Here is a 17,988-nt window from a genome sequence, read left to right on the forward strand (position 1 = left end):
TTTAGATGCTTTGTTGTGAAAATTAATTCTTACGCATGGACAAAATGGCAGAACCCTAGAATTGTGAATTGTATTCTTTCATTATTTACTGCCTTCTTCTAAATAGAAATTTAGAAATAATATAAACAAAGTGCACATGTCATCAGGGACAACCTAAGCCATTAGATGACTTTTCAAGCCCTTTGAATTGCTGCCTCTCCTCTCTCTTTACTGTTTTCTCTCAACAAAAAATGAAAAACCCATTTGTTCAATAATGGTTGATTGCTCAATGTTGCTGCTCTGCGCATCTATTACCTGAAACTAAAAAGTGTAAAACCTTTTTAATGTTTGTGCTAAAAATCATGTTCCCTGTTTGACTGTATATTTGTTTAAAGGAATGTATATTTGTTTTAAAGAATCCATGAATTTTTTTTTACAGTAAATATATGTTTTTTCCCCTTATTGAATTTGATTAAATAGCCAACATATTGCTTAAAATTTGTCGTTGAATATTTAGGGATTAACTGCTACTATTCGTCTGTTTTAACAGAATTTCAGTAACTTTACATTCAACTCTGTTCTTCACTTCCCACCTGATCATTTGGACCATAGCCTCTTCAGAAGGTAGTCTTCCTTGATTAATACTAGCATTCCTCTGAAACCAAATATGATATGTAGTAGAGAAGAATGCCAATCTAGACACAATTCTCATCCTTGAGCATAATCTCATGCCAACAGAACTTTGGGATTTTTTAAAGGCTCCAGCTCATTATGGTTCACCATATATTCATCGAGAATGAATAATCACAAAACAAGTGATGCCTACTTTCAATTATTTTTTAATAGTAAAAGCGGAGGGAAAATTGGTTTTTTCAAGCAAAAACAGCCGCTCGCTTGCAATCTAAAAAGTATAAATTAAATAACCGGTTTAAAAAAAAAAAAAACCCCGTTAAAATAAAATAAAATAAACGTTGCAATTAAAATACCCTACCGATTTTTTTTCATCAGATTGCTTAACATCTTCTCTCTCTAAACAATAAAAACAAGCTATACTGTGATACAAAGAGAGGGAAGGAGGAAAAAAAAAAAAAAACTTGCAATCCAGTGGACAATCGTACGCCTGGCCATCGCCATCCCTTGCCAGACTTAGACAACCAATCGATACTGTGATACAGAGAAAGGGAAGGAGAAAAAAAAAAGAAAAAGAAAAAGAAAAAAAAAGCTTGCAATCCAGTGGAGAATCGTGCGATCAAACGTTCGTCCCAGAGGTATATATTGAGATATGAAGATAGGGATCGGTCGTTAGGGTTGCCACTCATATGTTCTGTTTTTAGTTTTAGAAAGTGGGGTTTTTGTTGGGAGATTCATTTGGGTATTATTTATGATTCAGGTATTTTGGTTTGATTGGTTATGATTTAGGTTTTTTGGTTTGGAGTAGTTTTGTTTAATTTATGTAAATAGACGGTATATCTTTGGTTTAATCTCTTACTCTATTGTCTTCTTTAGGGTTGCTGTCAATTTAGGGGTTTGAGATGCGGAGATAGAGATCATCGCAACTCCATAGCCAACATAATCGGAACTAAACACAGAATGACGAAAGGTAGGTATCAATTCTCTGAGTTCGAATTTGAATTGAAATTCGAATGTTCATTCTCTTTCTTTAGATGCTTTGTTGTGAAAATTAATTCTTACAGCATGGACAAAAATGGCAGAACCCTAGAATTGTGAATTGTATTCTTTCATTATTTACTGCCTTCTTCTAAATAGAAATTTAGAAATAATATTAAACAAAGTGCACAATGTCATCAGGGACAACCTAAGCCATTAGATGACTTTTTTTTTTGATAAATAACGTAAGAATATTATTAATAATAGAAAAAGTGCCAAACCGAGTACATTGGGGATGTACTATGGGGGCACAAATCATAACACAAAGGTACAACGATCAAGAAAAATAGAAAAAGAAGAACAAGAGAAATGAGAGAAGACCACATTCCACTCAAAGAGAGTGTGCAAGAAAAAAGACTTAATCTCTAGCAAAGATCTTTCACTACCCTCAAAACTTCTAGCATTCCTTTCACGCCAAATGCACCAAATCAAGCAATGAGGCACTAATCTCCAAACATCAAAATGACGATGGCAAGCAAATTTTCCTTGCCAAGCCTCAAACAACTCAAGAACATGATGAGGCATAACCCATTGGATACCAAACAGGCAGAAAACCAAAGACCACAACTCCCAAGCTACGGGGCAATGAAGTAGAAGATGATCTACCGACTCACCACATCTTTTACACATATAGCACCAGTCAAGCACTATCACACGTCTTTTACGAAGGTTGTCTGTTGTTAAGATCTTACCTAAGGCAGCAGACCAAGAAAAGAAAGCCACCCTTGGAGGAACCTTCGACTGCCATATCATTTTCCAAGGGAAAGAAACAGGAGTAAGGGGGTAGAAGGAACTATAATATCCTCTAACCTCAAAACCTCTGTTCCTTGCCGGCTTCCAACAAACTTTATCTGGGCCAAAACCCCGTACTGTCGAAGAATAGACCAACCTCATAAACTGATCAAAGGCTTCCTCTTCCCAATCTTGTGGTGGACGACGAAACTGCACATTTCAGTGAAGTCTCCCAGCAGACCCACCCATAACTTCCGCCACCGAGGAATCCTTTGACCTACTAAGACAATAAAGCTCTGGAAAAGCCTCTTGGAGAGAACACTCCCCACACCACACATGCTTCCAAAATTTCACTCTAGTACCATCCCCCACATTATAAACAAGGAGCTTAGAGAAGTTCAACCAGCCACTTCTAATGTATCTCCACAGGCTGACCCCATAAGGACTTGTCACCTTTTTCGTACACCAACCTCCCCAAATATTCCCATATTTTGCCTCTATAACCCTCCTCCATAGAGTATCAGTCTCCATGCCATACCTCCACAACCATTTACCTAGCAAAGCAGAATTAAAGCTACCCAAACGTCTTATACCCAACCCCCCAACCTGCACCGGCTTACAAACCTTAGCCCATTTAACTAGATGTATTTTAGGTTCACCACCAATCCCATTCCACAGGAAATCTCTTTGTAATTTCTCCATACGCTTAGCCACCTTACCCGGTAAAGGAAGAAGAGAAAGGAAGTACGTAGGTAAAGACGAGAGAGAGCTTTTAATAAGTGTCACTTTACCCCCTTTAGATAAATATAGTCTCTTCCAACCTGCTAATCTCTTCTCCATTCTCTCTAGGATAGGATTCCAAATAGTTAAGTCCTTAAACTTAGCACCTAATGGAAGGCCCAAATACTTCAAAGGCAAAGAAGACTGCCCACACCCCAACAGACCCACCAAAGCCTCCAAATTATGCACTCCACCAACAGGAACCAACTCAGATTTTCCCAAATTAATATGAAGCCCTGACACCCTCTCAAATCTAGCAAGAATCGCCTTCAAATTAGCAATCTGAGATAGATCAGCATCACAAAAAATCAAAGTATCATCTGCAAATAAAAGGTGAGACACCATCACTGATGGGTCAACTGTACCACCCACAGAAAAGCCTGAGAATTGCCCAGCGGAGGCAGCCACTTCCAGCAAACGACTTAAAGCTTCCATCACAATATCAAACAACAGAGGAGATAATGGATCTCCTTGCCGAAGCCCCCTAGAACTTCCAAAGAAATCCGATGGACTACCATTGATCAGGATGGAAAACTTTACAGTTGAAATGCAATACCTTATCCACTTTCTCCATTTCTCTGAGAAACCACAACGCTGAAGCATATACAATAAAAAATCCCAGCTCACATGATCATACGCCTTTTCCACATCCAATTTACACAACACACCTGGCACTCCTGACTTCAATCTACTATCAATACATTCTGAAGCAATCAAGACGGAATCCAAAATTTGTCTGCCCTTCACAAAGGCATTTTGTGAATCCGAAATAAGCCCATGTGCCACCCTACGAAGCCGATTAGCTAACACCTTAGAGATAAGCTTATAAATCCCACCAACTAAGCTAATAGGCCGAAAATCCTTTACCTCCACAGCATCCACTTTCTTGGGAATAAGGGCAAGGAACGAAGCATTAATACTCTTCTCAAACACTGCCTGAGTATGAAAATTGTGGAATACCGCCATAATTTCTGTTTTCAAAACACACCAGCAAGATTGGAAAAATGCCATAGAAAAGCCATCCGGGCCAGGTGCCTTATCACCATTAAAATCATTGAGCACCCCAAACACCTCTTCCTCCTCAAAGGGCCTATCTAGCCAAATTGCATCTTCCACCGAGATACTAGAGAAGACCACATCATCTAAGACAGGTCTATGAGCCACATCCTCAAAATAAAGCTGCCTATAAAACTGAGATATACGATCTGCTATAGCTGCCGGATCCGAAGACATCTCCCCATCCACCATAAGCCTATCAATAGAATTAGCCCTCCTGTGAGAGTTAGCTATACGGTGGAAAAATTTAGTATTCCTATCTCCTTCCCTAACACAGAGAACTCTAGATTTCTGCCTCCAACAAATTTCTTCCAACAGAGTAGCTTTTTCTAACTCCTCACGAATTCTTCCCACTTCTACCGTTTCCTCCGCTGATAGCCCCTGACTATCCTCCAAATTCTCCAGAACACTTAGGTCCTTCCACAATTTTTTAATCCGGACTTCAACATGGCCAAACTCCTCCACATTCCATCTCTTCAAATCATTTTTTAAGAGCTTTAATTTATTAGCTAAAACAAAGCTCGGTGCACCTTGAACTTGATAGGATTCCCACCATGCTCGAACCCTATCAACAAAACCCTCATCCTTAAGCCACATATTTTCAAATCTAAATGGCCTACTCCCTCTCTGAAAAGATCCACCCTCAAGAACAATTGGAAAATGATCAAAACACAACCTCGACAACCGTCTTTGAGAAACTGTTGGAAACTTATCCTCCCAATCTGCAGAAAACAAGAATCTGTCCAGCCTAGCCTTCGAAGTAACTTCTCTAGAATTTGACCAAGTGAAAGTCCCCCCTTGCAATGGCAGATCAATGAGGCCCTGTTCTGAAATAAAATTGGAAAACTCCCGCATAGCAGTAGTGAAAGCATCAGACCCCCATCGTTCGGAAGGGAACCTCACCACATTAAAATCACCGCCCACACACCAAGGAACACTCCACCAGCTGCTCAACCCACAAAGTTCCTCCCATAAAAACCTCCTATCTCGGTGTACATTAGGACCATAAACCCCAGTAAACGCCCATACAAACTGATCTGATACACTTGTAAATTTACAAGAAACCGAAAATCTCCCCACTGCTTCCTCCATCTTATTCACAACCCGTGTGTCCCACATCAATAACAACCCTCCGGAAGCACCACAAGAACCTAAGTAAGACCAATCCACATGTTGGCCACCCCACAAGCTACGAATCACCGCCCTATTTATCAGCTCCATTTTGGTTTCTTGAAGACAAACCACATCAGGCCCCCAGTTCCTAATCAAATTTCTAACCCTGAACCTTTTATCCTGCTCATTCAACCCTCTTACATTCCAAGATATAATCTTCAAACTCATTTATGAGACACAACAGCCCGTTCCATACTTTCACTCCTTGATTTATTTGAACCATACTCAACATTCAAGGATGACAACAGATTTTTCAACTCCCGCTGACCTTTCTGGCCTGACTTGACCAGTTTCATCTTCTCACCCACCACATATTTATGTTTATCTTTTTTTCTGGCCTCTAAAGCTAATAACAACCCCGTAATTTGCTCTTCAAAACCTTCCAAAGACGTGCCCACAGATTTCTTAAAGGCCTTAATCCTATTGGTTACCCACTGTGATAGCTGAGAGTTATCAACACTCTCCTTGCACCCAATCTCCTTTACCGGACTAGACATTAACTCCAAAGGACCTTCAGTGGCCAAAGGTACCACTATTAATGGCTCACCACCTCTCTCCCAAGACATCAACCTTCCATCAAATTCCCCCATCATATTCTTTGATTCAGGCACCACATACAAAGACTCCACTAACCCCTCACCCTCCTCTACCCAACTAGTCCTCTGCCCTTCAATAGCAAGAGCATCACTACCTGGTACACACTCTTCCTCTATACTTGAGCAGACCGACATGCTATCTAGAGAGCGATAGAGTGACAGTGGAAGCACTAACTGCCGCCCATCTCGCAATTGCAACATCCAGTATTTAGAGTTACCCCGAGGCTTATCCAAGTCTCCAACCAACTCCCTAATAGTGGGGCCAGGTAAATGCACTCCCTTAAGATCAGAATTATTAATAATAGTGGCCGGACCTTCCAACCCCACAAAATCCACATCCCCCCCTTCCGTTGTCGCCTGAGATGACAAATTCTGCCCCACTGGCTTGACTGACAAGGTGGAGCTCTGATTCTGACTACTCAGACCACCTAACCCATCGGTACCCGTCGTATCCAACCCCATACTGAATGTCACCATGGCCGAGGACACCACCGGCAGCAAACTAGGCCCAATCGGAGCTCCGGCAGCCCTTTGAATTGCTGCCTCTCCTCTCTCTTTACTGTTTTCTCTCAACAAAAAATGAAAAACCCATTTGTTCAATAATGGTTGATTGCTCAATTTTGCTGCTCTGCGCATCTATTACCTGAAACTAAAAAGTGTAAAACCTTTTTAATGTTTGTGCTAAAAAATCATGTTCCCTGTTTGACTGTATATTTGTTTAAAGGAATGTATATTTGTTTTAAAGAATCAATGAATTTTTTTTTTTTTTACAGTAAATTATGTTTTTTTTCCCCTTATTGAATTTGATTAAATAGCCAATATATTGCTTAAAATTATGTCGTTGAATATTTAGGGATTAACTGCTACTATTCATCTGTTTTGAACAGAATTTCAGTAACTGTTACATTCAACTCTGTTCTTCACTTCCCACCTGATCATTTGGACCATAGGCTCTTCAGAAGGTAGTCTTCCTTGATTAATACTAGCATTCCTCTGAAACCAAATATGATATGTAGTAGAGAAGAATGCCAATCTAGACACAATTCTCATCCTTGAGCGTAATCTCATGCCAACAGAACTTTGGGATTTTTTAAAGGCTCCAGCTCATTATGGTTCACCATATATTCATCGAGAATGAATAATCACAAAACAAGTGATGCCTACTTTCAATTATTTTTTTACTAAGAACACACTGAGTATCAAGATTAGCACACCATTACTACACATTTAATCTGTTGTGGACATTTTGTTTGAACCGTTAGCCTTAGCCAGCCTATAAACACATGCTTTGGAATTACTTTGGGAAACCAGATGATGATCTTCACGATTTAAACTTGGGGAATTTCTTCCTAATACAGTTTCATGCACCTGCACAAGAATATGTCATTGTTTTCTCAGTAATCCAAATTAGCATATTTTCCCTTCCAGTCTCATCTAGACCTTAAGCTTACTCTGTATGTTAAACAAAAAATCTTGGGACATAATATAAGAGAAAGTGCCTCCAGCAATACCATAGTTGTCCAGTAAAAGCTGCAAGTACCATCTAAATGCTTCAAAGTTTGTGGCAATTAGAAGCTACTATAACATACAAAATTATTGTGAAAGCCTCAAGAACCCTGCAAAATGCATGGACCTTCCATCATCTGAATGAGAGTTTCTAATGTATTTATTTTTGTATTTATCTGTTTAATGATTCGTTATAATAAATAGATATAAAATGCATTGGGGCAATTATACATTTGGATTAAAAATGTAGCAGGCCCAATTTTTTTAGGCAATATAGCATTTGTCTTTGCATTTGTCCAAGATTCCAAACTAACCTAAATTAAGCCAAGTGCTTAAATAATTAGACAAATTAAATGGAATCCAGCAAAACCTGAAGGATATAAAGATGAAAAAAAAAATCTACGTACTTCTATTGATCCACTAATTCACTAATTGTCTTCGATTAATGTTTTTGATTTGTCCATAGATCTTTATTATTATAGTTTGTTTGATTGCTGATTTTCTTTTTACTTATCTCATACTTCGTCTTACATTTTTTTCATTTACTCTATTTCTGTTTCAATTGGCTTTGATTTGCATGTTTTAGCCAGCTTTTGTCTTTACAAATTGATTTCTTCAACCAATTCTCTCTTTTACTTATTTCACATCCTTACCACTACTTTTTGTTATTCGAATTTGAATTAAAATCAGGATGTTTATTCTCTCTCTTTCAATGTTTTGGCCTCAGATTATAATCTTTGTTTTTCCTACTATACTAACATTATAATCTTTTCCAATTTGGAATTATTATATTCTTTGATTATTTATTGCCTTCTTTGATAGGCAGTTGGTAAAAGAAAAACGGCCAAATAAAACCTCTCCCTCCTTCCAATTGTTAATTTGACACCCATTCTGTTTCACTTCTTTTCTGCTGCACCTATACACAAGGTCAGCATTTTGTTATTTGATGTGTTATACTCTTAATTTTTTTGCTTTCTTCTTGATTTATCGTAATCCTTTTTTTTTTTTTTTTTTGGGTGGCATCATGAGGTTTAGCCCTTCAATATGTGTAGAAAAAAACATGTTCATCATTCAATAATCGTTGATTTTTTAGCATTCTATTTTTTTCAATGTTTGTAGGTTTTGGTGTTTTGGGCTGCTTTGAATAAGTATATGATTCATAAAGTGTTTCATGTTCACATAATTTTTCATATGTGCATGCATCTACCCTTTGGTGTTAGTTCTTGAGTTTTTATTGAAAATTTTGCTTCGCAACCTAATGAAGAAATAAATAGAAGGTAGTGGGCTGATTTTCTATTGATGAATAATGGAATCTTAGGGATGTGCTTTAGCAATACAACATTTTGAATCAAAAGAAGGGGTCACATATTAGGTTTTACTTTCTCTGCTAACAGAGGTTATATTTATTATACGTGTCCATTTAGGATTTAGGTTTGACTACCTTTTTCCCTAATTTCCTTTTTTTTTTCCCCAATTTCTTGAGTTCTGTTTTGTTTAGTTTTCTTGAATGGATTATGTTTTGTCGATGGCTACATGCTAAGGGATTACTAAATCAAAGTTTTTTGTTTTTTTGTTTTTTTTTTCAATTTATCTAAAGTCTTGCACTTCTAATTTCTAACTACTTAATGCTACAAAGGGTCCTCTCATTGATAAGACCATTTATTATACTTCAATAAGAGTTATTGAAATAATTTGTAAGGTCAAATTCTGTTTTCATTTTTACATAAGTGCCTGCAGAGTGTAGTGTGACATGATTTGGAGGTAATAATAGATGAAGCTTTTCCTTTGTTGTTTTCCTTCTTGATATTTAATTTTACTATTATTCCTTTATTGATATATGTCTCTGATTTACTAGAATGCTTATTTTGTTTTTGTTTTATTTTTTTGGAGCATCTTACGCTTTCCTTTTGCGTTAATAATAATTTCTCATATATTTCAAAATTGTTCTGTTAGACTTTGTTTCGTTTAATTTCTGTATTGCTCAGGCTAATAGGCTCAATTTATTTGCAGGTTTTTTTTTTTTAAAAAAATTGTTGTGGTTAGCTTTGTTTATTTTCTTAATTCATTTGTTTTTATTGTGTATGTCTTAGTGTTTTGGATAGAGTGCTTATAGATGCTTTAATTTTATTCATTTATTTTATGAATAGAAGAATACATAATAATGGGTGAAAAGCTTCATGAATTCCATAACTTGAGTGTGTGTATAATCTAATCTATCTCTGTGTAATTTTGAAGCGAATCCTAAGAAATTTGAGGATCTTCAGTGTAATTAATCTTGATTGTTGCTATCTTATTGAGTACTTATGTTTATGTGCTTTTATTTCTTTATGATTTGGCTTTTATGAAAGTGTTAAGAAAAAGTTCAAGAGGAAGGATTATTTGATTAAATGAAGAGTTTGTAATAGCCAAATCATGATCCATATGAAACTTAATTTGTCTAAACTTTCCAATTATTAACTAGCTTATAACCCGCACAATGTGCATGACACTTTTATTTATTACAAAAGACAAACCATTGGTGAAAATTTAAAAATTTCATAATTGGTTGGAGGACACTTCTTATTCCTTCAATTCCACGCTATATAATACATTCAAAGATTGCATGTGCAGCAGCCAATGTGGCATGACCACAAAGCTGAAGCTGTAAAAGGGTATCAAACATTTGCAGCGTTAATTACTCTTTAATCAACATTTAGTTTCAGTATAAAACTTCATAAATTAACTGTGACTAAGATTACCAATTGAAAATCAGTCTTTTAAAGAAAGATTGGCTATGTCAATGACGTATGTTACTACTTTATTAATTTGTTTTAGATATAATCGAACATACTTGTAGATTGGGACAACGTTGTTGATTCAAAATTTCTTATGTTTCATTTATATAAACCTGCCATGTTTACTGAATTTTAAATAATAATAATTAATTATATAACACACAATCACATGTTTTATAGGAACTCAGTTTGTAGCAGCTCATTTATATTGACTCTTATTAGAAATTTTGTATTCATAATGACATTTTTTCCCCCACATATTAATTCAGATCAGACATTTTCTGACTTATAAAAAAATGGAAAATGCAAGACAAGCGCGCCTAAAAAGACAGATTCTAATGTTTGAGAGGCGATCTAGAAGAAAATGGCATGAAAGGAAAAATAGTTTACAAAATAAACTTACCCAGGCTAGGAAATCCAGGGAAATGGTCATTGCTGGAAAGAGGAAAAAAAAAGGAGGGATAGAACGGCATTAACTCATGACTGCTCTGTTGCATTCACCTGGTACAAGCATGGACTTTTCATCAAGAGGTTTGTTTCTCTTTCTGCCACTTTGTATTTATAAATTCTTTAAACATTGCTTCATAAAAATTTAAGAATAACACTTTCAATTCACATTTGATTATTAGATATTGATGTTGACATGGATCATTCCTGTGAAGAAACTAGATTGAACATAAGTACAGATGATACTTTGGTACAAGATAGATTCAATTATTATGATGTACCTTAAGAAATCCATGAATCAGCAAATGAGAGTGATGGTGAAGAATTTCCAAGTAAATGTCTTAACTTTAATGTACAAGGGAAAAAAATTGATATCCATTTTTGTTTACATCATTGCTGTTGTTCTCATATTTTAAAATTCATGTAGAAAAATTTACTGAACCTTGAAATTTTGGCCCGCCTTCTTATGTATGTGTGCACTGTTTATCTAAAATTCAGACACGTCTAACTTAAAAAAGCAATACATTATATTGTTTTAGCAGGGTTACACCGTTTGACAGTTTTGTGTATTTTTTTTTTTTTTTGGTCAATTTTTTTTTTTTTAAAAAAGCGTTTCAACTAGAAAAAGCCTAGCGACACTGCGATACAGAGAAAGGGAAGGAGAAAAAAAGAAAACCTTGCGCCACACTGGAAATTCGTACGGCCGGCCATCGCCATCCCCTGCTAGACTTAGACCATCGCAACCAGCACCCATCAAAGTTAAATACGATCAAACGTCCTTGAGGTATTGAGATATGGAGATAGCAACCAGCACCCATCAAAGTTAAATACGATCAAACGTCCTTGAGGTATTGAGATATGGAGATAGAAACAGTGAAAGGGAGAGGCGATGAAAGCAGAGAAAGAAGCAAATGAAAGGGAGAGGCGATGAAAGAAGCAGAGAAAGCGCCAGAGTTCCTAAGGCTGTCCATTGTGCGATACAATCAAAAGGGAAAGAGAGCAAAGTCCTTCTGAACTATACACCGTCCGTTCCCTTGCCAAATTCAGACCACCAAATCGCCGGAACTGACATCGACGACGGTATATTTTTTTCTCAATTTTGTAGGTTTGGTTATAAAACGCTACTTTTAATTGAGTTTTTTTGTTGGGTAGGTTTGGATTCGATTCATTTTTGTTTTGGGTTTTTGGAATCTCTATCAAAATGATTGTTTTCTCAATTTTAGATATTTGCTATCTGGGTCATTAGAGAAGAAGGGTTATTAGATAAATTATAGGGTATTTCTGTGGCATTGGAGTGTTTTTTTTTAATCTAAACGTGGGAGTGTAGAATTGTGTCAGAAACTAGAGAGCGAACGACAAAGAGAAATTTGGCCAGAAATAGAAAGTGGAGAGTGGAAAAAACTGAGATGACAGTCACGCATCTACCTCTATTAGACCCGTACTCTCCATTGGTAAGGTTTCTGTTTTTTGGTTATTTAAATTTGGGGTCAAATATGATTTAGGTCTGGGTATTTTCACTTGATTGGATTGAATTCAGGTTTTGACTTAGATTCGGTTTTGAGCTAGGAATTTGGTTTATAATGGTTTTTAATATCAGTTATCTATCTTAGATTTGGTGTTTTTTTTTTTTGGGGGGGGATATTTGGGTTCAATTCGTTTTGGGTGTATGTCTTTACTCTTCAGATCTTCATGGATCAATTTGGTGCTGTACCTCAACAAAAAGTTTATCATCCTCTGTTGCCATTCGTTCAACAAAAATGGGCAAAAGAAAAGGAAACTCTTCCCCTTTTCCTGCTTTGTTCATTTCATTTCTGCAACTTCATACACACAAGATCTGCATAACATTGTTCATTTTCCTGTTCCAGATACTCATTCCGTGTTTAGTTGTTTGGTGTTGTATCTATGATGTTATTAAATTGGACCCGATTTGAATTTTTGGGTTTCTTTGACTGCAGATAAAAGTTTGCTCTGTTCTACATATTTGTTTTTATTGCATTCGACATGTTCAATGAAATCCCTCTTAGACTTAATATGTGACGTTTGGATTTGATTTTCCCCACCCCATACTGTGATAAATATAAATGATTTATTCATTTATCAACAATGAATATGAACAAAAGTTTAGAAGGATGAAGTCTAGAAGATATCAGCATGGTGGATAAAATGAATTTTGAACCAAATGTGATATAATTGGTAATATTACATAACATGTACACAGTTCTTTTTTCCATGGCTAACAGTCCTCCAAGAACTTCTCAGGCATTTTCTACCCAAACATCAACCCAACTTTATGTAATTGATGGTATGATAAATATAAATGATTTATTCATTTATCAACAATGAATATGAACAAAAGTTTAGAAGGATGAAGTCTAGAAGATATCAGCATGGTGGATAAAATGAATTTTGAACCAAATGTGATATAATTGGTAATATTACATAACATGTACACAGTTCTTTTTTCCATGGCTAACAGTCCTCCAAGAACTTCTCAGGCATTTTCTACCCAAACATCAACCCAACTTTATGTAATTGATGGTATTTACGTTAAAAATATTGTTCTAATGGTACTGGTAACTACATTTTAGTTACATGCCAAAACTGCATAGCTCCACACCCCAAAGTGTACTTACCCAACCCATTGTTAAAATCCTCACTCAATAAGGAATACACCAGATAAGATTATGTGGATAATAAATGCTTAAGGGAGGTTTATAGTGAGGTCAGCATATTTTTTGCAACAGGGGCTGATGTCAAGCATAGAGATCAGTCTAGAAGAAGTTATGGAATTTGAAAATACTATGGAAAACAACTCAGAAAATTTTACCAACTAAATGCAGGTTATAAGAGTTGGGATGCCAGATTAGCAAGTGAGGGAGATAGAGGAGAGTGAAGGAGAGAGAGAGAGAGAGAATAAGAAAGATAAGAAAATGCTTTAGATTACTACACCAACACTGCCCGATATATATATTTCTAAAATCTATGTGTTTTGAGTAGTTGATAGGCTAAATCTAGAAAATTTAGAGTACGCTTTATGGAATTTCTCATAGAAGCTTTATTTCCGTGTTTGATGCGGAAAGCTAAATACTATAAACAATTATTCTTTTTTCCTTCTATAATGCTTTTAATCAGATAAGAATGATCTTATTTTGTAGTTAATATTTTCAATTGTAGATTAGGAGCTGCATTCTAAAGAATTATGTTCTTCCATCCTTTATAAAGACAAACCATGTCATCATTTATGACATTAGTAATAAAAACGATCAATTGATATTGATATTAATTCAAATGTTATAAATACTGCCTTACCTTATGACAATAGTAAGCTAGAAGTTTAGTTTTTATTTTATTTGTAAATTCTTACAATCATGGACCACCAAAATTAGTGATCTGCTATTTGCTCCAAAGTTAACATTGATAGTATTATTGATGTGTAGGTGTAGAAAAAAGTTTTAAACACCCCAAAGTGGATATGGTAGGCAAGATTACCATCATGCAATTGCTGCTGAAAAGCTGTCATACTTAAATCCTTTTGTAAGTTTTTGCTTCCTTTTAATTTCCTTCTTCTATTTGATTTGTAAAAAAAAATTGGGATTGTCAAATGATCATCGTCCCATTTTTGTTATATCTGTGGCCTTTTGTAATTTCCTGTCACTGAATTATTTAAAAAAAAGTTTTGAATGTGTTTATATCTATAATTATTTATAGCTATGAATTTATTTCCTTATGCTCAACCTTTACCATTCCGATGAAGAAAGTTATTATAGTTCTTTGTTTGTAGGGATCATATTGTTTGAGTTTTGTATTTTGGTTTATTATCATTTACTGCTTTCATAATTTTCTACTATGGTTTGTGCCTATGAAAAACTTTTTGAACAATTTGGTGGGTTATTCCTATGAAAAGCATGATAACTAGGAATTTTGAACTACTTATTGTTTATCCAGAAAACACAATTAGATATATACAGATAAGGAAGCATTTCTTAGAAAAGAAAATTAGAGTTTAAATGAGAACCCATATCCAAAAAAATTGCTACTACCAGTAAAGAGTTTTTTTTTTTTTTTTTAATGGGTTGCAGGGCTAAGAAAGCTATGAGTCGTGACATAAACATGAGTTATGAAAACAAGTTTGATTGATTGCTTACATGTGAAGATTAGCTCTTTTTTAGTAGGATTTCTAGATGTTTCTTGCATTTATAAAGCTTGCCAAAGTGGTGAAGGAAATTTTTTAATTATTCAAGTAGGAAGTAGTTTTTGTTATAAATGGGTGTTAATTTTGAATGGACTTTCAATGTAAAGAAGACATGTCTGTTGTTGGGTATGACGATAAAGATGATGGTGGTGGCAACAATGTTCCCTCATCAAGTAGTTTTTTCATTTTGTTATTGCAATATTTTACCGAAAGCACTATTTTTTACCCTAAAAAAAATCTGATTGTGATTTTTTTTTCCCAGCTAGCCTGGATTCTTTATGTTAATACTTACTTACATATCATTCATGTTGGGCTGGCTGTGTTTGGTTTCTAAAATACTGGAGTAATGTAATGTAATGTAATATTGGATTGGTTTTGATTAAGGTATTTGGGTTAGAATTCATTTTGTTTTGGGTTATTAACCAAATCCAAGTTAGTTTAGGTTGTAATGAAATTGTAAGTGGTATGTCAATATATACCTATAAAAAAAAGTGAGTGGTATGTCAGTATAGACTTTTTTAAAATTAAATAATCACATAAGAACTATTAATTATTTTTATTAAAATTCTATCAGATATCTCCTCATTATCAATAATTTAACTTGCTTCGTTCATTGAACCAAAATTTTTTTTTTTCAAAAATTCTGCTTATTAGTTATTGATGCAGTTCATAAAAATACTATAATCCAATCATTTATAAATTTGATTGTGATAGTTATCTATGTATTTAATTTGAAATTCATACTAGGGGTTATTTTTCACATGTTGCTCCTCTTTATAATATGGTTTCCTATGTTCTTTCTATTTCATTGTTTACAAGTTCTTTGAGGGTTTCTTTTTTTAATTATTTTTCCTGGAGTTGTGATGTAAAGGTCAAAGTGTTCACAAATCACAGTGACTGAGGCATGTAATTGTGTTACAATGAATATCATAATTTAATTGTAAGTTTAGGGATTTTCCCCTTTTCTATTGATTTTTTTAAAAATATATATATTCGAACATGTAAAAAATATATATTTGAACATGTAATGGAATGCAAACTTGGCAAAGAAGAAGGAAATTAGGAACAATTGGCATTTTGTTCTTTGAAACTTATTTCTCTACATCTTGCCATCCTATATCTATGGTAAGCTTTTTTGTAGCAAGCATTATTCTTTTGATGGACAATTTCTACTTGAGCATAATTTGGTTTTAATGCTCATTTGAGAAATTTGAAATTTGTAAATTCTATTAAATAGTTTACTTGCTGCAAATATTTTGATCTCTGCTAATTTCTATGTTTTGCGTCAAAATATCTAGGACACCATTGTATCATATGATATATCTTTTTTAAATTCTATAAAAGATAGTTGGAGTTGATTTTAAATGGAGTGATATTGTATTTTATACATAGCATTCTTGCAAGTAGGACAAATGAGGGTCTGTACAACATGCCCTTGCACTAATATATATTTTACTATGAAGGATACTTTGATGAACATTTTCTTTCATTTTTTTTCCTCTTTTTTATATAGGTTTGGGAAGAGTTTTAGACTTCCATTTTCTTTTCATTTTTTTCCAGCTAAAAGTACTTGCCTCTTTGTAGTAAAAATATTTCAGCTGAGGTTTTGGACTTTCTTTCATCAAGCTAGTGAGTTAGGCAGCTTAGATTTGGTGCAAATGTGAGTTGGGTGTTTTGTCATTTGATGAATTGCCTTGAATGTGTTTGATTATTGTTGTCAGTCAGAATCACATTAGAGTTTTGGATGAGATTTACACTACTTTGACTCAAAAGAACAAAAAACTAAGCCCTCTCTCAAAAGTCTTTTTAAAGAATAGAGAATGCCAAGAAGAAATCTGCACTTGACCATAAATTAGGATTTAATATTGGATTATTTCAATGAATTATGTAGATTGCTTAATCTGTCCTTTGGAATTGTTTTCCCAGTTTCAGGCTTCTTTTTTTTCTTCTTTCTTGGGTAAACAATATTGAACTTCTTCTTTTCTTCGTTTGCAGCTTCATCCTGATGCCAAACTCAAGATTTAATGTCAAAATCAAAGTTTGAGAGGGAATTTGCAGCTTGAGAGTAGATGGATTTATTGCATTTTGTACGTTAATAGCAATTTCCCCTTTTGATTTGCGAGGACATTCTCACAAATTTAGAGACTACTACATCCCTCTTGGCAGATATGTTCTGAGTAACCTACTTACGATGAATATAACGCATAATATTAAATTTTTATCAACAAAAATGGTGTCCTCACACACTTTGTATATAAAAGAAACCGAGGAAACATGAATTTTTTATAGTTATATTTTTTCAGTTTCTTTCATTCCTGTTGTAACAAAGAGACAGAACTAAGTTAAACACGCAAAAGGTTAAATTTTATTTGAATATACATGTTTTATCAATAATTTTGTTGTGTCTATTGCTATGAAACAAATTGCAGAACTTGGAAAGGGTGCTCATTTCATCTTTGATTACTATGTTTTTAGTTATTTTAATTTTTCGACCAAGTCAATATAGTGTATATAATTGTATTGTGGCTGTTTGGATCAGTTGTATATTTGCCTGAATGCATCAAAATTTTCCTTAAAATGTCTATTGAATTTTGCGTAAGAATTTGTATCATGACTATAATGTAGTGATGTCTAATAGGCTATTGTTTTCTTCTCATCATCTATTGAGTAATTTTTTTTTTTTTAAAGAAAATCTTTTGAGGAGTTGAATGCATGCTCAGTTGCTTAATGGAACATTATGGAGTTTTACCCAAGAAATATGGTAAGTTAAAACACTTTTTTTTTCCTGAAATAGTATGACATGGTTCAGATATATAGATCTAACAATCTAAATTTTCCTTTACCCCCCCCCTTTTTTTTTTAATTTTTAATTTTTTTTTAAAGAAACATAATGATATCAAATTCTTATAACTTTATTACTTCTAATGAAACCATTTTTATAGCTATAAACAGGTTATTGTTTTCACCTCTTATCTTTTGAAAAAGATTCATATCCAAAAACAAACCAAAACGGAGGAAAATTATTTCAGCAAAACAAATTATAGATGGAACATATATACTTGAATGCATACAGTGGAAGCATGAG

The 17,988-nt window shown here is 34.5% G+C and overlaps 1 long non-coding RNA gene across 6 annotated transcripts; it reads left to right on the forward strand.

The window, feature by feature from the left end:
- The first annotated feature begins 549 nt into the window (after nt 1–549).
- LOC136061655 (uncharacterized) lies at nt 550–17,311 on the forward strand. Of its 6 annotated transcripts, none has more exons than XR_010623490.1 (6): nt 1,042–1,247; nt 1,486–1,579; nt 6,872–6,946; nt 10,534–10,795; nt 14,149–14,245; nt 16,899–17,311. It is a non-coding gene; the product is annotated as an uncharacterized LOC136061655 (long non-coding RNA). The 6 variants fall into 6 exon arrangements; XR_010623491.1 differs by lacking the exon at nt 1,042–1,247 and adding an exon at nt 1,268–1,369; XR_010623493.1 differs by lacking the exons at nt 1,042–1,247; nt 1,486–1,579; nt 6,872–6,946 and adding an exon at nt 550–603.
- Nucleotides 17,312–17,988: the final 677 nt, after the last annotated feature.

Source organism: Quercus suber, unplaced genomic scaffold (assembly GCF_002906115.3).
Source record: "Quercus suber isolate HL8 unplaced genomic scaffold, Cork oak 2.0 scaffold_338, whole genome shotgun sequence".
Taxonomy (NCBI): Eukaryota; Viridiplantae; Streptophyta; class Magnoliopsida; order Fagales; family Fagaceae; genus Quercus; species Quercus suber.